Raw genomic sequence first — 22,806 nt, forward strand, 5'->3', positions numbered from 1 at the left:
AAAGACGTAGCAGCAGCGCTGCTTAATTCTTTGCAATAGTCCGTGTACTAACCCTGTGACAAACATTACATTCAAATATTAGTCAAGTCAAGGTTATTCTCAAATCAGGCACCAATTTTCTATGTTTCATAATTAAATGTTTTTGGTAGAAATTCTGCAAATTATATCCTTTGTAGTCTGAAGCTGCGTGACCGCAGAGCCTACCTGCTGTCAGTAATCACCACACTTCCTCACACATTCTGTATGCCAGCCAAGCCAATAAAGGCTGCATGTTTTCTTACTCACATATCCTACAGTTATTGTGACAAGTAACTGGGCAAAATCTCTCACAACACTGATGACATTTTCCCTTCGGTGAAAAGAAACCGCCAGTTCCAACTGTTGCCTGGGCCTAAGTGTAAAAGAGTACACAGAGTAGGAACATACTCAGCTTTGCCATGTATTCTGATATATATGAATAGGTGTGTATATACTTTATATATGTATATATATATATAGATAGGGAAAGAACGGGCACTCAGGGTCTTGTTAGTGGTGAAGCAAAGGACTGTTTATTCAGTCAGATGGTCCGTCTACGTTTCGGGGTCTCCCCCTTCGTCAGGACAGACGAGACCCCGAAACGTAGACGGACCATCTGACTGAATAAACAGTCCTTTGCTTCACCACTAACAAGACCCTGAGTGCCCGTTCTTTCCCTATCTATCTGCAAGGGTCTGGAAGGTCCCTATCGTTGGCACCTGGGCAATTACAATCCCTTTGGCTACCCTAAGACCTGTTGTGCCGGATCCTCCTCTCTGTATATATATATATATATATATATATATATGGTACTCTTTACCTAGAACGGCGCCCGTCGTGCTGATCGCGGGTACATTTATGTATGGCCGCGACGCGACCGACGCGATGCCCGCGATTTCCCATTGAAACCAATGTTAAACATGAAAATCGTGTCGGTCGCGTCGCGGCCGGCCATAAATGTACCCGCGATGCCCGCGACGCGATGCTCACGATTTCCCATAGGAATCAATGTTAAAAGGCGCGATGGACCCGATTTTACTGTTAAATGCCTCAATCCACCCGATTTGGCCATAGGAATCAATGTTAAATGGGCCACAGAGCCCATTAACCCTTAAATGTCCCCCCAAATTTTTAACGCCACCCCACGATCCACGCCAACCCGAAGCGTGGCGAGCGCAGCGAGCCCGCGAGGGGCGGCGCTACGCGTCCTCCGACCTTTTCATTCCCCTACTATCCACGTCGGCGTGGAGTTGAGAATATAATAGTGTGGCGAGCGCAGCGAGCCACCGAGCCCGACGCGGATACCTTCACAGTTATGCGCGTCCCCTCGCGGGCTTCACAGGTGTCCGTGGCGACGCGGACACCTGTGAAGCCCGCGAGGGGACGCGTCTACCTGTGAAGGTATCCGCGTCCCCTCGCGGGGCGCGCTGCGCTCGCCACGCTTCGGGCTCGGTGGCTCGCTGCGCTCGCCACACTATTATATTCTCACACCACGCCCTAGTGGATAGTAGGGCATGAAAAGGTCGGAGGACGCGTACCGCCGCCCCTCGCGGGCTCGCTGCGCTCGCCACGCTTCGGGTTGGCGTGGATCGTGGGGTGGCGTTAAAAATTGGGGGGGACATTTAACGCTTAATTGGCCCTATTTGGGCTGTGTGGCCCATTTTACATTGATTTCTATGCCCAAATCGGGACCATTGAGGCATTTAAGTGTAAAATCGCGGTCAATCAGGCTTTTTAACATTGTTCCCTATGGGTAAATCGCGGTAATCGCGGTCATCGCGGGCATCGCGGCCATCCCGATTTACCCGCGATGCCCGCGATTACCGCGATGACCGCGATTTTTACCCACGACGACCGCGATTTCAATCGCTGGCGCCGTTCTAGGTAAAGAGTACCATATATATATATATATATATTATCATTCAAGCTGGGTACACAGTAGACCTGTTGTCTGATCCAAGAATGGACCTACATATCGGCTGACACTCCCGTGCATCGTCAGCGATTTCCTCTGTCAGCCCTGCATGCAGACACCACTAGTGAGGGTCCTGCTGGCAATTTCAGCATGGCCGCCGTCATTACATTGTCCCTGTGGGCATTAGCAAGTGGGTGCAAACGCTGGGCACCGTTACCTGCAATGTCACTGGGTACACAAATCATCTAGTGTTTACTAAGCTTTCCAGTAGCTTTTGCTCATTTTGTAGTTTGTTATGCTATGTATGAGTGCTATAAATGTCATTCTAAATGCATTTATTGGGCCTGATTAAGAGCTGGAAGTAAATCAGTCATACAATGTTCTAAAGAATCATGCGTGGAACAAATAAGCAACTTTATGGGTTCGATCCCCACCATGGCTCTAACTGTGCGGAGTTTGTATATTCTCCCCGTGCTTGCGTGGGTTTACTCCGGGTACTCCAGTTTCCTCTCGCATTCCAAAAATATACTGGTAGGCTACTTGGCTCCCAACAAATTAACCCTAGAATGCAGTGATGTAGCTAGGTGCCACGGTGCCTGGAGCATGGGCATGTTTCGCGCCCACCCCCCCTCCCCCCAATTTTACACATAATGCTCACTGTAGTAGTAGTCCTGTTGATACACATGCTTACAATAGTGCCATATACACATAATGCCCCTTAAATATAATGCCCACTGTAGAAGCAACACTTATACACATAAAGCCCCCAATAGTAGCACCATTTATACACACAGTGCCCACTGCAGGTTCAGTGCTCACAGAATGCTGGAGACGAGTCTGGACACTTACTTTGCAGGAGTAAGGACAGCTGGAGGCTGAGTGACATTAAGGACCTCCCTCCTCTCTGCTCTAATAGGCGTCATTATAGTTTCTGCCAGTGCTGCAGGAAGACGAAGAGAGAGAAGGAGCCCCCAGCAGCACAGGAAGGAGGGTAAATTAGAGAGTGTGCTGAAGATAAGCTGTGCTGCTGTCTGACAGACAGAGCTGCTGCGGTAGCCGGCAACAAGAGGTCAGGAGCAGAGGATACAGAGCGCGTCTCCTGCACCGCACGGCACCTGCTGAGCTGAGCGCTGGGACCCCGCACAATAAATTACAAGTCGTCAGCTCCGCCTTCGGCTGTCCACTGCTATTTTGAATTCAAGTCTCCCGCTGGACTGCGGCATTAACCAATAGGCGCTCGCAGTCCAGCTGCCACCAATGCTTCTGATTGGCTGCTGGACTGCAAGGGCTTATTGGTGAGTGCCGCGGTCCAGCAGGAGAGAGACTTGAATTAAAAATAGAGGCAGACGGGCTGGCGGTGCACAGCTTCGGCACCCGACTGAAGCGCTGTGACCTCAGCGCTTCAGTCAGCAGCGTCATTCTCCTGCTTCTATCGCCACCGCAATGCACTCGCCGGGCACAGCAGGGAGCGGGCGAGCAGGGCAGGGGGGAGCCGGTGGCAGGGTGCACGGCTCTGGCGCCAGGTGATGATTTTGCTCCTGGAGCTTGTGCTCCACCAGCTCCACGCTAGCTACGCCTCTGCTAGAATGTCCGTATGTGTACATTTGGTAGGGAACATAGATTGTAAGCTCCACTGGGGCAGGGACTGATATGAATGTTCAAATATTCTCTGTAAAGCGCTGCAGAATATGTGTGCACTATATAAGAAACTGTTAATAAATAATAAATAAATAAGTTGGGGATCTATCAAATCTCTTAATGAGAACAAGTAGTGTGTTTCCCATAGCTGTCAATAAGATTATAGCTATGCACTGCCATATCTATAATGGACAGAAGATTCTGACAAAACCAGAGTGTACTGTTGTCAGAGCCTAGTTCAGATTGTATTTAAACTCAATGGGTTTTATACAACTCTGATGGCTGTGGGGCTGTTCAGGCACAAAACCCATTCTGTGCATCTGTAGAACAGGTCTTGCGATATCGCTCATTGTACCCTGTCAGCATGATTGTTTACGGGGTGGCAACGGTCACCATGTTCATTATGTGTCAGCTCCAGGGTCAGCGTCATCAGGCACAGGCTTGCAGGAACTGGGATATGATGGCCAGCTTTGTGTGGCGCCATTAGTACCGTGAGCCGATCAATTGTGACTGAGTGACTCACAACCTTATTCTTGTTCAGGCAGCCAAACGTATGTGCGTTCCGTATCAGTGTACGTTTCCCGTACGCTGAACGAAAGTCCACCCACAAAACATCCGCATACGGACGGCCACAAACACCGACAAAGGGGAGTGGCGTACACATGAGCGTACGCTACCGCACACGGACGGATCTCCTCTTAGGCACGACAACTGGCGTACAACAGAGCGTACGCCACCGTTTACGGACGTCTCTCGTCCGTTTTCCCACCGACATCCTTCGGCAATCTGAGCGTACGCCACCGTGCACGGACGGGTCTCCACTGTTTTCAATGGAAAACTCAGCGTATGTCACCGATCGTGAGAGAGAGCGTATGTCCGTGCACGCTGGCATACCCTTCACATATATGGCCCTCATAATCTAGCCTTTCAACTATGATTAAGGCAATTAAATTATTTATTCTAATTGTTATTCAATTATTGTTTTATGTTACCTCAATTGTCTACCTTATACCCCTTTCCCACTGCAGCTCTTAAACGGTAAATTGCCGTTTTCCCCCCACAATTTACCGTTTAAGGCTGCAGTGGGAAAGTGCCAGAGTTGAAATACCGGTTAAAGTTAACCGGTATTTCAACCCGTTTAAAAAGCAGAGTCCTACACGTTTAAATACCGTTTTTAAGGCAGTGGGAATGCCTCTTAAACGGTATTTAAAATGTGCCCACCCTCCCCTGATACTTACCTGCATGGGGGATCCGGGCAGTGGGGTTCACGCACTGCTGGGGAGGCATCGGGTCCGGCATGGGCACAGTACTTCGGGTCCCTCAGGATGCTGGGCAGTGGGGACGCTCCGGGGTCCATCCCACATGGGCACTGTGCTGTGGGTGCTAGTTGTGCCATCCTGGTCTCCGCTGGATGGGTGTCCTGTGGTTCTGGATGGGGGGGGTCCGGAGCAAGGGGGATGGGAGTTGGGATAGAGGTAGTGGGTTGGAGTGGGGATTGGTAAGGCTTGGGGGTGGGTGGTGGGGAGTTGTAGGGGGGTTGGAAATGGGGTGGGGAGGGGATGGGGGTAGGGGAGTGGGTGGGGGTAGGGAAGTGGGTGGGGGTAGTGGAGTGGCTGGTGGAAGGTGAGGTGGATATGGGGTGGGCACCAGCAGGCCCCAATGTCTCCTCCTCCTCCTCTTCCTGCTGCATTTCGACCTCCTAGAGGGATCAGCCGCTGATACAAAATAGAGGCGGAGAAACGCGTTCTGGAGCCTGCTCTGCCCAGACCATTGCCAGTTGATACCACTGCGGATTACAAATATCCCGATTGGGATTGGACAGTCTATAAAGGGACGGTACCAGTACCTGGAGCAGAACCCCTCCAACAAAGGGACTTAGGGCCTTATTCTGGTTGGTGCGGCCGGGCCGTACGCGTACGTCCCGGGGTTTTTTATGATCTGCGCATGCGTACATTCGCTAATGCGCAGGCGCGAACACTCCACAATGCTTACGGACGGGTCTCTACGTGCGAAAAAACCTATACGCGAGTGTACGGGCATTGGGGGCGGCATAGGGGCGTGATGAGGGGAGCGGCCGAAATAATGAGGGAAAATGGGCGTAAATATGGGCGTACACAGGGGTGTGCACCAAAAATGAGCGGTGCTACTACCGCACGATCGACTAAAGCACCGTTCATTTCGGACACAAAACAGGCAGCCGCCAACCGCCATCTCAAACCACCCCTACAGATACCGCATGCCAGCGTGCGCCTGGATTTGCTAATTTACGCTGATTACTACCAAACACATACACCTGAATGTAATAAGCAATGCTGCAGTCTATTAAGTCCAAACCTTGATTTCACTACCTGCAAGCCTACACACAGCACTCAAACACATTGGAAGCTTATCTTTCGAAACTTCTCTACATTTAAAGGTTTGTTTAATTTAAGGTAAGAATCTTTGTAAGACCTGCTTATATATGCTAAGGTAGGTATTTGTTAAACAGTTATACACATTCACTACGTGCTTTCATAGACTTTACACAGTAGCACACTCAATCTACACAAGTCGACATGTGTCAACGTGTTCACTCTAATACAAACATAGGTTTTGTATTTAGGATACAATAACATAAACCACATCTAACACCTACAAAGGATGTTTCAGCAATGTTTTAAGCCCATGGCCACTATTTTGCACATTAATTAATTCAATCAATTAATTCATTTTCATAATTATAGTTGAAAGGCAAGATTTGCAGGTCCATATATGTGAAGGGTATGTCAGCGTACACGGACGTACGCTCACTCTCACGAGCGGTGACATAAGCTGACTTTTCTATTGAAAACAATAGGGACCCGTCCGTGCAAGCTGGCGTACGCTCAGATAGCCGCAAGAAGTCGGTGGGAAGACGGACGAGAGACGTCCGTAAACGGTGGTGTACGCTCAATTGTACGCCAGTTGTCGGAGTGTAAGGGCTGGCCCGTCCGTGTACGTTGGCGTACGCACATTTGTACGCCACTCCCCTTCGACGTTGTTTCTGGCCGTACGTATGCGGCTGAGTTGTGGGTGGACTTAACCCCAACGGCCGCGTACGGATAGCGTACGTTGTTTTGGAACGTACGCACGTTTGGCCGCTACAATCAGAATAACCTCCTTAATCACCTGTGGAATCCAGGTGCTGAGAGCTGCCAGGTGGATTGGACCTAAAGTGCAAGGACAAAGGTTTTAAAGGAGATAATCAATCTCTGTGTTATACGGGACTTTAACTGTCGGTACTAAAGGTTATTTTGCACTTATCTTCCCATTATATATATATATATATATATATATATATATAAAACACTCCAAGAAATGATTGGCACTCGGGAGGCAAAATCAACCAATGAAACAGATGTGTATTGCTGAGCTTTCGGGGTTTGACCCCCTTCTTCAGAGCACAATCCTACAGCCTGTGCTCTGAAGAAGGGGGTCAAACCCCGAAAGCTCAGCAATACACATCCGTTTCATTGGTTGATTTTGCCGCCTCCCGAGTGCCAATCATTTCTTGGAGTGTTGTATGATTATTCGTTGGGGCACTGGGGCCCGCTGTCCATTTAACCATTTGAGTGCCGGCAGGTTTGGAACAATATATATATATATATATATATATATATATATATATATATATATATATATATATATATAGGAATATAGAACGGAGTCACTCACCAGTCTCAGGCAAATCAAAGTTGATTTATTCAGGCAGCATGGCAATATTAGTGGGCATCGACGTTTCGGTCCGCCTCTGGGACCTTTTTCAAGATACAATACAGGGGCTAATGCCTCACTATTTATGCAGCTTATGACCCGGAAGTGCTTAATCACAATTAATCAATCAATTAAACAACTAAGTTAAAAAATATACATATATCTCGATAGCTTATACATATCTAGGCATATGACACTGAAGTACACCAGCGCAGAGTCCAAATATAAAGTGCAAGTGCTTATGTGCAAAATTTAAGGTGCTCAAAATCATGTGCAGAGTCTAGACATACCTGTGGCCCGCATGTGGAACGCACGCCACCGGACCCGGAAGTGGCGTGCGTATGATGACCCTGCCGGCTAGCGCGATGTAAGCCACCAGCGCCTCCGGCTAATCAAAGGTGTACTGTGTATGCTATATGGCCCGCATGCGTGGAACGCACGCTGTCAGACCAGGAAGTGACAGGAAGCTTGTGTTGCTGGTACGCGCTGTACGTGGTGTCAGCGTCACCAGTTGCTATAGGGACAATGTGTGTGAGGCTATCTATCGCGCCTCTCCGATAATAATAGTGGTGCTTATACCAATGATATTATAAGTGTATTGTTAGTGTTTATGTAGTGTAGTCTAGAAAAACTTGAGGAGATAAAAACAATTAATAAAATTGGGCTCTGAACAAGTGTCCACAGCGTCATATGATGTCATTGCGTGGTGTGTTTGCATCTGCAGGGTCAACAGCTGACATAAATATTACATTCATGTAGACCATATTTGATAACCTGTATAATTACATGTGTTAGAAAAAATAAAATAAAGGAAACTTATCAAAACATGTGAAAAAAAAGGAAACTTACTTAATAAATAATAACTACTCTATTTACATAATATACAGATGCTTGTAATGCCTCCATGCATAAGGATGCATGTGATGCGATATTTAAATCTACACTCACTCATGTGAGCGATAGGTGTATACTCTACTTTATTTTGTATATGACATTGTCATTCATACTTATACACATGTATATCACATCTGTGCCACAAGTTGTATCGATAAAGAAAGGGGAATGTTACGGGGAGAAAAAATGAAAAAGTAGCAAGCTTTTTGTATATGGTCATCTTAGTGACTCTTGAGCTTTTGCAGGGGTTCATGCCATAGAGTGATTACTCGTTGCAGTTCATGTCGCTCATCAAGGAAAATGCTATAATGAATCGACTCATTAAGGCCCCTTGGCCATATGGTGTCTAATTTGTGGATCCACATGGCTTCACGACGTAAAAGGGTCTTTGCCCTATCTCCCCCACGGGTTAGTGGTGGGATTCGGTCGATTATCATACATCGAAGGGCAGATAGTGGGTGCTTAGCCTCCATGAAATGCTTGGCAACCGGTTTGTCAGTAGAGCCAGTGAGGAGTGCTGAATTGATTGATGATCTGTGGTTTGCCATCCGCTGTTTGAATGGGCAAACAGTTTTTCCCACATAGATCAATGAGCATGGGCATTTCAGGATGTATATCACATGGTCAGATGTACATGTGAGCCGGTGTAATATATTTATCTTCCGTCCTGTGTAGGGATGGTGGAAGAAGGCACCTGGCGTCATACTTCTGCACGTTGTGCATCCGGTACAGCGGTGGCATCCCTTCTTGGGTGTTGCTAGCCACGTCTCGGTATTCGGCCTAGATGGCATTTGAGGCCTCATTAGCTGATCTTTTAAATTTAGCCCACGTTTGTAGCTTATCAGTGGCTTTTTGGGTAGCCTGTTTTTTAGGATTGGATCACTTGCTACAATATGCCAATGCTGCCTGATGCTTTTTTGTATTGCCCCACTTGCTGTACTGAAGGTGGTCGGGATGACAAATAAGTTGTCATTCTTGGTGGTGTTTTTTGTTGCCTTCGATGTGTAGATGTTACGGGCCTTTTGAAGACACTTCTGTATAGTAGAGTTGTTGTAGCCTCTAGCTTGAAAGCGTTGATACATTTCCTGCAATTGCATTTCCGCTACTGCTTCATCAGAATTATTACGGAGGACTCTTAGAAATTGTGAAATCGGTAGATTTCTTTTAAGTCCCACCGGATGAAAGCTATCATATATATATATACACACTTTCCTAGTTTTGGGGTGCCTTTCCTAGTTTTGGGGTGCCCTATGGCTTGTGACCACATTGTTTAAACAGACATTGTAGTGGCTCTGCACACACTAAATTAACTGATAATAAATAGTGGAGATTTGGTTCATGAATTGATCAATGCATTTAAGCCTGCAGCCCCCTTCACAGGACCCCACTTTTCTGCAGGTCCTAACACTATTGCTGAAAATGGCTACAATACACATAGCTATCACATCAATGTTTGATTCCAGGCATGCTATCTGGTCTGAAGCTCACAGCACACTTTGCTTTTTATAGGTGAGCAGCTAAAAACACACCTGTCACTAATCATTTAGGGAAATGGTTAACATAAGCTATGGAATCTTAGTTAAAGCAGGGTGCATGAGAGAATATATATATATATATATATATATATATATATATATATATATATAAAACGTGTGTACAGAAGGCTGCACTCTCCAGACTTGTTAGGTGAACTAAAAAGCCTTTAATCCAACGGCGTTTCGGGTGTTACCCCATCTTCAAGGACATACAAGTGCACAATAAAAAAATCAAGATATATAAAGCAGACAGATCCCGCCCCCAAACCAATCAGGCGACACCTGAGCTTACCGATATCACGGTGAGCAGCTGCAGTAACCCCCCACATACTTTTTAGGTACCCCGAGAGTTGGGTGTTACAAATGTAGTGGCTGCACTACCTGCAGCTACATGGTGACAGGAGACCAATTCTGTCACCCATATTCTGGAAAACCATTAAAAATTCAACAATGGGTGTCCTGTATGTCCAACTATGTAGTCTACCTCATTGGGTGCCCGTGTGGCCGACATTACGTCGGGAAAACCACACGGGCATTCAAGGAGAGAGCTGCAGCGCATCGCTCAGCTATCAAACATGCGCTTATTGCAGGGGTTGGGGATCAACCAGTATCCCGTCATTTTGCGCTGGCTAAGCATCCTCTGACATCATTGAGGTACAGAATAATAGAACAGATACAAAAACCCAAATGGGGAGGAGATAGGGATCTGTTACTGTGTTGTGCAGAAAGCAGATGGATATACCGCTTAGACACATTAGCCCCAAAGGGCCTTAATGAACACGCGGGTTACTCCTTTTTTTTATGAAGGAAGCACAGGCAGTTAGCCTGTAGGTATATTCCATCTGCCAATCTGCAATCTTGACTAACTGATATGTTGCTAATATCCCTGTATAGTGTCCACACACATGGATTGCCCAGTATCATAATCTACATGTCAATGTGACGTAATATGCAGTTGACTGTCTCTATATACTACTTGAGCCGTCATGAGAAGGGCGAGCATACTGGGACTTCTAATCCTTTTGCATTTTTTTATATTTTTTAACATGTTTTTATATGTACCATTATTGTATACATCTGAGCTTTATAAGTTCAGTCTTTTCACAGCTATCAATGTATGTTTGATATGATGTACATTGTCTTAATCACTTGTGTCTTTTTTCATATGGTAGTGTGGGCAGATCAGCGTGCCCTTCGCAGCTTCAGCGACGTTCCGTCGGGAATGACGTCACATTACAGCGCCGGGCGGGACGCCGGGGGAGCGCGCGAATGGAGGCAGATTCTGCATAAAGGTATGTGTGTCACTTTTGTTCTCTTGTCTTCTGCACCTTGATAAAGGGCCCGGAAGGGCATGAAACGTTGGGATAACCCCTGGCAGTGTCTGTGTCGTTTATTCGAGTGCCGCTGCCACCAGTCATTTGTGTGTATATATATATATACCGTATATACTCGAGTATAAGTCGACCCGAATATAAGCCGAGGCACCTAATTTTACAACAAAAACACTGGGAAAACTTATTAACTCAAGTAGGACCCTCACTCAAATATAAGGGGGGCTTTTTCAGCATAAAAAATGTTCTGAAAAAGTAGGCTTATACTCGAGTATATATGGTATATGTCTTCTATGATGCAATAAATTTATTATTGAAACCTTGACCTTGGTGAGTGCCCATTTCACCCACAATATACTTTGATGTTCATTCATCTGTTGGAGCACCCCCCTCTAAATTAGGACGTTGAGACGCAGGGCCCCCAATGATGTCAGGAACAAACATGGCACTGCAGCGTATCGATATAAGTTTGCTTTATTCGCCTCATACAAATATACAAAATGGTCTGGAATTAATTTCAATTTGGAAAAGCTATTTAAATTTCAAACTATTTTAGTTTTCTAAAATGTAAAAAAAAAACTGTCTCAAGTATCTGTTAATTCAGCCAGTCAGCAGGTTTCCAATGTACAGTATTATTAGCTAGGTGTATTGTCTGTGCATTTTGTTTTGCAGGAGATTACATTTCAATATTTATTTTAATATCAGTTTACATGATGGAAAATATACTGTATGTAAAAAATGACCTTATCAATGCCATATTCCAGGCAGAAAATACAGCCGAGTACAGGCCTCTGGATAGTTAGTTGATTGGCTAGCTGGTGTAATATAATGAGATAACGTATAGGAGTCAATAACTGTCTTAGCAGTGATATATGCCTATAATGGCAGAATGTAATTATTGGCTTGGTTTTCATAGTGCTTGCATAGTGCATTAGAAATCTACAAAACAAGAATAGGTAATAAAACTGCTAATCCATATAAATAGCGTAACAAGTTTAAAACATGGAACAGGACTACAAGAAATGTACCTAAAAGAAAATATGTGCTCAGTAGATTTGGATGTATGAGACTTCTAGTTGCTAGATTCTGTGAGAACATACATAGTTATTTTTATTTGTTACATTACTGTTGTAACCAATGCAGTTCTCTTATATTGACCAGTGAATTTGTATCTTGACCTAGAACAATGTGAGATCCCAAACAGCTATGTACCTGAGGCTGTAACACCATGAACACAATATGACTGCCTATATCACGATATTATGGAGAACCATGATTTACGGGCCAGTGAGGAGGAGGCAGAACAAATTTGACATGTGAATTGAGTCATTTCTGCCCTGCCCCCATCTTATTATGATTATGAATTTAACATGGGTTTTATGGAACCTACGAACATGGGTTTCTATGGAGCCTCGTCTATGAAGTGGACATGATCTACACTGGATAGGATAGTGAGTATGATTTTTTTTTTCACAGCTTCCCTATGGATTTTACTGGACAAGAGGACAGACCTATGGTATACCATATATATAGGTAGTCATTCTGTTGTGGAACTACAAGAACCAGCAGGCCCAATAATGCTCTGCATGCAGGGGAGTATGCTGGAGTTGTAGATCCACAACAGAACGCAATACTTTATTTTAATTTTTTCACTTTTATACAATCATGCTTTGGCCTGGGGACCTTATGTAAAAAGTGTGTCGTCCCCCCCCCCCCCCCCCCAGCTGTGGCATGACTGCTGGCTGTTTGAGCCCAGATGCTGGTTCCCCTACTGCTTTTGTCCCCCATATTTTTTGAACCAGTGATTGATCACTCTCCTTTGGCCAAGAGCCTGGTGCTGGTTATCGAAATACCCAATAAATTTTCCCCCAGTATTTCCCTTTTTTTTATTATTTAATGAATTTTCAAATTTTTTACACAGAGAAGCCTGCACAGATCTGACTGATCCGTACCTGCTTCAGCCAAATATGCCTGGAAAATGAGGAGCATTTTCAAGTCATATTTTCTGATGAATTATTGGCAGTATTCAGTCCTACGAATAATAGTAAATGAACACACCACCATAGAAATCATGGCCATATACAGCTATGTTCTATTGATGGTGTTTTCTGTCATACACCCAAATTCAGCTGAGATTGTCGTATATAAAAACAGCAAATGAGATGAGTTGGGCTGATTGTAAATTAGCTGAAGCTAATTTACAGGCCGAATTTGACATTGAATGGGTCAGAATAAGTGCATTCCTACCCATTCGATCTTAGTAAATTGTCCCCTTTATTTCTTTTTAGTTCCCTGCGGCTGTGGGGGATTGGAAAAGTATTGCTGAAGAGGCAGTGTTATATGGACAGTAGATGAGAAGCATGTCCACATAATACCATACAATACTCTGTACAGGGTCCTGCATGCAGGGAAATTGTTGAGGGCAGTGGGAGGAGCAGGGAATGGCATGAATGTGACATCAAATTGGACCAACATATCGTAACTCATCCAGATCTCCGTACACACTAGGCAATGTGTACCATATTGCTAGTGATATTGCTAGGTTTCATATGCAGCACATTAAACCTAGCGCCATTGTTAATAACCATGGGAGCTTACAATCAACCGCACACCGTGAGCAATGTAGGTGATTTGACGTTATGAAATGGCAATTCGGCCCAACATTACTACCTTGTTTACCCAGCTTTAGGGTCAGATGTATCAAGCTTCAAAAAGTGATAAAGTGGAGAGTGATAAACAACCAGCAAATCAGCTACTACCTGTCATTTTTCAAACCCAGCCTGTAACATAGGATGAGGAGCTGATTGGCTGGCTGTTTATTACTCTCCATTTTATCACTTTTTGATGTTTGATACATCTGACCCTTAATGTGTTAACATGTCTTTATAATATTTTAAAAGTGTTTACTGTCATTACTGTCTTTTCTTCTCCCCATAAGTAGTCAGACATCAGACTGTAGAACCTCTGCTAAATCCCCTCACCTCAGATTCTCAGTAAGAAACACAATTTTCTCTTTAAATCAGAGAGAGCATTTTAAAGTACAGACACTTTAAGGAAGAGGAGGCAGCAAACCAGCAATGTTTTCCAGGCAATGCGTAATCATAATGTGTATTGTTGATATGCAGTGGCATGTACTTATCAGCATTAAAAGATTGTGTACCAATTCACCAATCAGGCGACATGTTTGGAGGAAACCAGGCACCGCTCATCACCTGGCCAATACTCAGGGGTGCCGAGAGGGGGGCAGGTACAGTTTACCCGGGGCCCGGGCCTGTCAGGGGGGCCCTGGTCTGGACACACAGTTTTTTTTTATTTGGTGGGGAGTGCACCGGGTCTGAGTGCGCTGGAGTCAGCTGTTCAGCAGCAGCATTGGGAGTGTGGATGTGGGCCAGCAGCATCACAGAGGTCCTTCTGAGCGTCATTCCGCTCTCCGACTCCAGGGCCTGTTGAGAGCCAGTCACATGACTTGGGAGTTAACTGTGGCTCGGCGACAGGAGGATACTCAGGGTAGGTAGTCCCTGGGTGTCGGGAGGAACTGGGTCAGAGAGAGGCCACCTCCCGTGGGATTACCACCCACTCCGCAGAATCCAGCACACCCAACTCCCCACATTAGCATTCCAGCTGCCACCAGCAGCAGCAGGTGCCAGTGCCATGTCTCCAGCCCAGCAGTCTCAAGGCCTGGTTCCCCACCCATGTCCAGGTCACTGTGTTCCAAGGTGGAAGGTGGGTGGCTGGTTGCTCTGTGTCTGCTGCCTCCCTGCATGCTGCTGAGGCTGAGATCCAACTCTGGAAGTCAGCATGTAACCCCTGACAGAGCATGTACTGTAACTCCATGACAAGGAGCATGTTAACCCCTAGCAAAGCATGTAACCCATGGCAGAGCTCGTAAAGGTGCCTATACATGTTACAATTATTGTATACAATATTGTATACAATATCGCATCTCAGTTTTGCGATGAGATGAGATCTAGTACAAAAAGTATGTGCAGCACATACTTTTTGTACTAGATCTCATCTCATCGCAAAACCGCGATGCGATGAGATGCAATATTGTATACAATAATTGTAAAGTGTATGGGCACCTTTAATCCATGGCAACGAGCATGTTAACCCCTGACAGAGCATGTAACTCTTGACAGAGCAGGTTAATCCCATGGCAATGAGCATGTTAGCCCCCTAATATGCAATGAGCATTATGGTGTGTGGAATAACGTGTAATGGGGATTATGGCATGTGGTAAAATATGTAATAGGTATTATGGTGTATGATATAATGTGTACTGCCCACTACGGTGTATGGCATAACATATTAATGAACATTATGGCATGTGGTATAATATGTAATGGGTGTGTGACATGTGTAATAGGCAATAGGGTGTCAATTTTTGTCTCTGTATCCACCTTGGAAGCAGTGGCGTAACAACGCGTTCGCAGAGTGTGCGGGGAGCTCTTTCCGTGGGGTTCCAAGGAAGTTGTTGTACCAAGGCCCAAGATTTCTCTTGGTGTTCCTGCCAAAACTATACAGTGAAGCATGGTGGCGGCAGCATCATGCTGTGGGGATGTTTTTCAGTGGCAGGAACTGTGAGACTAGTCTGGAAAGAGGGAATATACAGAGACATTTAGGATGAAAACCTGCTTCAGAGCGCTCTTGACTTTAGACTGGTGTCTTGCCTCAACACCATAATATTTTGTGACAATGTGTCACTACTTACAACGCTCACTGTCTCCCTGGACGGGCACTCAGATATTAAAGGAGCCAAGACATGAATTAACTTAAAGTACAATTTATTAAGTCAATATAGCAGCAATAGGAGTACACAACCATTCGCGTCACAGGCGTATCCACCACAATCGGTCCTTAATTGATTCCATTATGTAACATATGAGGCCATGACTAGCTTCTGTCTTTTACAACAGAGCCGATAAAAAACAACACAGTTCCAAATGGTAATGAGCAACATTAGTATGCACATTACTAGTATGGGATGTACCAAAGCCAAAATCTATTTTGAGGCAGATGGTGAAAATCCTTCAAATGTGTCCCACCAATGATGAGATGTGGTGTCCTTTATATCAGAACCTACTTTTACCAACTGTTCAGCTATTATAGTGGTGGTCACTTGATGTTTAATAATTGTACTATTAGACAATTTTATATGTTCCTGTATATCTTTAGATTGATTAAGTAAAGCTTTCAATTTATTCAAATTAAAATCCCAGGTAGGTATATGAACCTCCTGGGGTCTCCAATATTCAATCACTTTTACATGTTTCTCTTCAAACAACACATATGTTTGGTTTTCCCATGTTAGTGATGACATGTTGGCGAGATATCCCACAAAAGGAGTTTGCATTCCTGGGATCGCCGGTACACTGCTGTGGTGCAATCTGAATCATCATTCTGTAGACAATAGGTAACACAGTCCATTGACAAACATTAACCCCTTGTTGTAACAAACACGGCTCGTATACTGCCGATTGTACATTAAATTTTACCTTCTAATGAATAAGTACAAATATCTAGGTTATGTGTTCTATTCTTTTGATCTAAATACATACCATTCATTTTAGGCATCCAGTACCATTGCTGGCACGGAGGTCCCAAAAGTAATGGCAAAACAATATACTTACACATTATTTCTTGCTTTGTTACATTATATACTACAAGCGTTCCTATACACATAGTATCATTGCACTGCATCTTCTGAGCTTCAATATGTATCCACAAACCAATGGTTCTATTAAAAACTTGTCTTAAGCATGGTTTGCATCAATCCCTTCAGTTGTATTTCGTTCATTGTTTTAAAGGTACATAGTGACCAATTTACAAACCTAGTTACATTAGTATCAAAACCTACGGCAAAAGCGTTTGAAGCATTAAGCAAATCATTGGTTAATGTATGTACCCCAGCTGATACTTTTGCTGGTTTAAAAATAGTAGGCATCCATTGTGCCTGTAGTGTTATCCCATCATTAATTTTACTTCCAGCATTATGCATTCTATTTGCTAAAGTCTCAATATCAAATCCATTGAGAATACCTGTAACCGTTCCCACCCCTCCTAATAAAGTATCATACAATGCACGTTTCTTTCTATTTAAACATTTGTCATTTGAAGGTGGGAATACTACATTTGTTATAAGCACAGTCTTTTGGGCATTGGTGCCCACTCATTCACATGTATCTGGCAATCTCTTGGCCTGGATCAATTTTGGCAGAATCAATGTTTATAAACACCAGATATTGTCCCCAAGATGTACGATTATCAATTACTGTAGCATTAGTACACACCAAAGTATCAATCTCTATAATATTAAATTTCCATTCATATTGTCCTTTATGCTCTAGGGAACAATTTCTTACACTTCTTACTCGATCCTGTAGGGGCCAATATGGAAAAGTTGACCCCCGTGAGCAACAACTAATATTTACACTGGATGTTATGTTGATAGTCCCTGTTGTATTATGCAAAGCATATGTGGGACATATGTGGGACGGTATCCTGTATTATCAGCCACCGCTCCACTCCATCGTGTTCCTCCGAAAGTTAGATTGGCAATAAAGCACCTCGCATTACTGGCACAGGTAAAGTTGTCCTGCTTTCGTGGTTTGGAATCATTCTTCCATCCCCAACGGGTCACAGAAATGTTGTCTCGTTCCACCAGAACACCATGCGTCCAAGCTTCTCCAACGTTTACAGTAAGGAATAGCATACCAAGGATTCCAAGGGGTATAAGGATGGATGTAGGAATCTGTAATGGAAACAGGTCTGATTATTCACGTAAATAAAATTTTTCTTGTGGAACGTACTCCCACTTTTCCTGACCTGGCTTCATTACCAATAAGACTCGGTCCTTGCCTTCTGCACCCAAATTTTGGCTCCTACATTGACAGTGTCAGAGGACCCAAAACCTTTGTCTCCTCTCACAGTCAAGGTGGTGGGGGCTTCTCCTTCCTTCAAATTTTAGATTAATATTGGGATCAATAGCAACTGGGTTATACGGTCTCCGGCTGCAAATATAAAAGGCTCTTTTCCAGAGTTATGTAAGATTACCTTCAACTCTCCTTGGTAATTTTGGTCAATAACTCCTCCTACAACCATAAGTCCTTTACTGTCCATGCCTGATCTGGTTGATAATTGACTGTAATACCCTTCTGGTCTTTGGCATCCTATCCCTGTGGGAATCACCTTAGTGGCTGATGGTACTATAACTTCTGAATGTAGTGCATGCAAATCTGCCCCCGCTGAGTAAGGGGTAGCTCTAAATGGTTCTTTTGCCTGTTTGTCCTGTAAAATGACTACCATTATATGATTGTATTTGTAATGGCATACCATAGTATTGTACTATTGTCTCTAGTGTCCTAATAGTACTCCATTGTGTTGCTGCGTTACATAGTAAAGCAACCAACAATCCTGAAAATGTGTCTACTGCTGTGCATATGTGTTTACATCCTCTGCTTTTAGTAAGAGGCCCTACTAAATCTATTTGCCATATTTGCCCTGGTAGCTTACCTCTACCAATATGTCCCATGACTGTGTGTGTGATACTTCCCTTTTCTGCATGTGTTGACACAAGGGGTACTGCGATATTACTGATTTTACGATATCCATCGTAATGGGAAGACCCCTGTCCTGTGCTCACCTGTAAGTGGCTTTCTCTCCCAGGTGTCCTGACTTTTGATACACCCAAAGGGCTGTACCATGAAGCCATGTTTGTGTTTCTTCGCTATTTTGCATTTCAGCCACTGTAGCCGTCTTGGGTTTAATGGCTGCCTGGGCATCTGCTTGGGAATTAAATAAATGTTCCAATGAGTCAAGAGGCATGTGAGCATCTACATGAAATACAGTCACCTTAGTACTGTTCACAATATCTTCAATTTCTTTCCAAATCTCTGATCCCCAAATCTCTTTCCCATGAATTTTCCAATCATGACTTTTCCAGCTCCAAGTAGCCAAACCATGACCATGAGTCTGTATACACATAACACTGTCCTCCTTTTTCCTGTCTTAATGCCAAGAATACAGCATACAATTCAGTATACTGGCTACTTTTGTCATCTCCTTCTATCACCAAAGTCTTCTGTTACTTAGGATTTAAAGCTACTGACTTCCACTTTCTGGATCCTGCAATGTACCTGGCTGAACCATCTGTAAACCATGCATGTGTTTTGCTCTTCTTCTGTCAAATCAGAATAGGGCTTTCCCCATTTCACTGGGGATTCCTCTATCTGAGGTCTGGTTGTAATAACACCGTCATAAGGGGCTGCATCAGCTACCTTCTCATGTAGTCTTGCTACCCCCCCCCTTCTCCTGCTTTGCTTCTCTGTGATATGTACCATTTCCACTTTATGATACTCTGTTCTTGTGCATGCCCAATCCTATTTGACTTTGGATTTGACATTGCCCAATTCATTATTGGGATCCTAGGTCTCATCAGTACCTAATGTCCTAAGGTAAACTGTTCTGTGTCAACTAGTGCCCAATAACACCCCAACAATTGCTGTTCTAAGGGGGTATATTTGTCACCTGCTTCTGGCAGCTTTTTGCTCCAGAATCCTAACGGCACTTGTTTTCCCTCCTGTTTTTGCCACAAGGACCATGTAGCATACATGTCCAGTACAGTCACATGAAGCTCTACTGGGCCTTACTTAAGAGGCCCACAGGTCTACTGCCTGTTATACTTTCAATTTAGTCTGATCAAAAGCTTCTTGCTTTTCCTCTCCCCAGGTAAACATAAACTTCTTCCGAGTTACCTTGTACAGGAGAGCCAACCACTGTCCTAAATGAGGTATATGCTGTTTCCCAAATTCGAACAATCCTATGTACTGTAAGATTGTGTCTGTTTCATTCCTGGGAGTTGCAAAATCTAAGATTTTCTGTCTAGCTTTGGGGTGTATGTCCTTTGTTCCACTGTATTCAATCAGAGGGGCCGGGATGTCCTTATCATCACTCTCTGATGATTCCTTATCCCAGACGTCCGCATCCCATTTATCTGGGTCCCAATCTAAGGATGCTGCAGCAATAAACCTCCTAACCTTAGTCTTATTTACCCACCCATGTCTCTTCTTGTATTTGTTCTGGGCAACTTTTACAGCTGCTTTCTCTGCTATTCCCTCATAATGCTCAGCTTTTCCCACCAGCAACTTATTGCTACACTGAAGCATTACAATCTGACCATCTTTTTCAATAACCTGTTGTTCCAGCGTGTTACACTTAGCCAACGGTTTCTTGTTTCTCTTATGCATCTGCCTGTATGCTGATAACAATATCCAGCATTGTCTGCCTTAAGCAACTGCATCACCTGTCTTAACAGGGACACTCTCGAGTACTTTACCAACATCGAGAGGATCTACATCTTTTAACTGCTGATCCCATGATTCTGCAAGTCCTGCTGTCAAAAATTCCTTGCTTAACTGATGATAGGGTGCCTCGGTCCAGCCGGACACCTCTACATCAGGTTTTTCTACCTTTTTGGTTCGTTTAAACATATTTTCTAGCTTTCGGCAATTTGCCAAAAACAAGGGTTCAGAACTTGGCAACGTGCCAATTGTTCAAATTTGCTCTATAAACTCCTTGGGATCAGTATAGTATTGCTGCAATGTTACTTTTTCAATATCTGTTTGCGATAGTCTGCTACGTGCAACGGACAGTGTCTGATCGCTTTAAATATATTGTATATGAAGCCTCACGTAGCGTTATCCCAAGAGGTTGGGAAGCATAAGACCGCTAGTCTGTTGGCATACAATATATAACATACACAATAATATATATAAATCCTGCCGACTACGCCAATTTATGTCTTGCCTCAACACCATAATATTTTGTGACAATGTGTCACTACTTACAACGCTCACTGTCTCCCTGGACAGGCACTCAGATATTAAAGGAGCCAAGACATGAATTAACTTAAAGTACAATTTATTAAGTCAATTTAGCAGCAATAGGATTATATGACAGTTTGTTCTTGCATTATATGAGTCAAGTAAAGCATCAAGTTAAAAGCATCAATACATCACCGGATATTTGTAGCATCACCCGAAGCCTTCTCTTGATTGGGGAATTCTAGCAATCAGCACGGGGAGAATACCGGGACTCACGTTGCACGTCTGCTGCGTCCAAAGTGAATTCCAATTTCCCCGTAGAAAAACCCTTTCTTTTATACTATTGGGCGTTTGTATAACTTTTATGCAACGACCTTGTTTGCTCAACATTTTCATGACCATGACTGATATTGCTGAACAAAGCAACTTGTAACTCTGACTTACAAGGCTGGTTTAAAATAGTTTTAGCAGACATTGCTCCTTATTGTAACAAACACTTTAGTAACCCATACAGCTCTTTAAAAAAACCAACCATGGCCATTATGGTACAATATGGAAGTCAATTACCTTTATCCATACACAACCATTCGCGTCACAGGCGTATCCACCACAACTGGGGTGTCAGTTCATCTTTCAGCAGAACAACAACCCTAAACACACAACCAATATATCAAAGGAGTGGTTTCAGGGCAACTCTGTGAATGTCCTTGAGTGGCCCAGCCAGAGCCCAAACTTGAATCCGATTGAACATCTCTGGAGAGATATGAAAATGGCTGCGCTTCCCATCCACCCTGATGGAGCCTGAGAGGTACTACAAAGAAGTATTGGCAAAACTACCAAATATAGGTGTGCCAAGCTTGTGGCATCATATTCAAAAATACTTGAGGCTGTAAATACTGCCAAAGGTGCAATAACAAATTATTGAGCGAATACTTATGTTGTTATTTTGGGGTATTGTGTGTAGAATTTTGAAGGAAAATGGCGGCCCATTAGGGCATTAGGGAAAAAAAACATTGGTTGGTTAAACCATCGATGGTTATCCATTACATGGATGGTAACAGTCAATGGCCACTTGCAATATTGCCATTGATGATAACCGTCAATGACAACCACACAAACGGCCATCGCTACTTAAAACATATGCAAAGAGAAAGCACGTTATATAAAGCAAATTTGTGTTATTATTATTATTTAATCCCTCTCATCTTTAGGCTGAAAAAAAGAAAAAAGATGGCAAAACAATTTCTTAATTCAATTAGGTTGCTCATACATACAACCTTACTATCTTTCACATTTGTGACAAATGCGTACGCCTTTGGAGTTCACCCAAAATTTGGGGCGTGGCTTTTGATTGGGGCACTTACTGTGAGGCCTCGCCACAACTGTGGGGGCATAGCTAGCATTCTAGGAGCATGTGCACAGCATCTAGTCAGTGCTGTGGCGCGGGTAACTCCTGATGAAGGGGTCGGTGATGCAGTAAAGTTACATGGTTAATACGTGTTTGCATATGGGGAGCTGGGAAAAAAAGAATATTTATGAGAATAACCCCTTTGTGAACAAGATAGCACTATATAAAAGATATATAGATGACATCCTAATTATATGGGATGGGACAAGAGAGGACTTTGACATTTTTTTGAAAGGTCTGGAAAACAATAATTACAATCTTTCTTTCACATACCAAATTAATGAAGAAAAAGTAGAATATCTAGATCTGGTACTTTCAACTGAAGGGGACAGGATAGTGACAAAAAATTATATTAAGAATGTAGATGCCAATTCCTATGTTCACTACAAAAGTAATCACAAGAAACAATGGAAAAATAATACCCCGCTTTCCCAGTTTTCAAGAATTAAAAGAAATTGTACAGAGACGGCTGACTGCGAAGAGCAAATCGTATTGTACAAAAAGAGATTTATGG

General features: G+C 43.8%; 1 long non-coding RNA gene across 1 annotated transcript; it reads right to left on the reverse strand.

Moving 5' to 3' along the window:
- Positions 1–15,830: 15,830 nt before the first annotated feature.
- On the reverse strand, positions 15,831–21,638 carry LOC146068402 (uncharacterized). Its single transcript, XR_014472963.1, has 2 exons — positions 21,080–21,638; positions 15,831–17,814 (listed from the first exon to the last, which is right to left on the reverse strand). It is a non-coding gene; the product is annotated as an uncharacterized LOC146068402 (long non-coding RNA).
- Between the last annotated feature and the right edge of the window lie 1,168 nt (positions 21,639–22,806).

Source organism: Crinia signifera, chromosome 1 (genome assembly GCF_055691185.1).
Source record: "Crinia signifera chromosome 1, ASM5569118v1, whole genome shotgun sequence".
Taxonomy (NCBI): domain Eukaryota; kingdom Metazoa; phylum Chordata; class Amphibia; order Anura; family Myobatrachidae; genus Crinia; species Crinia signifera.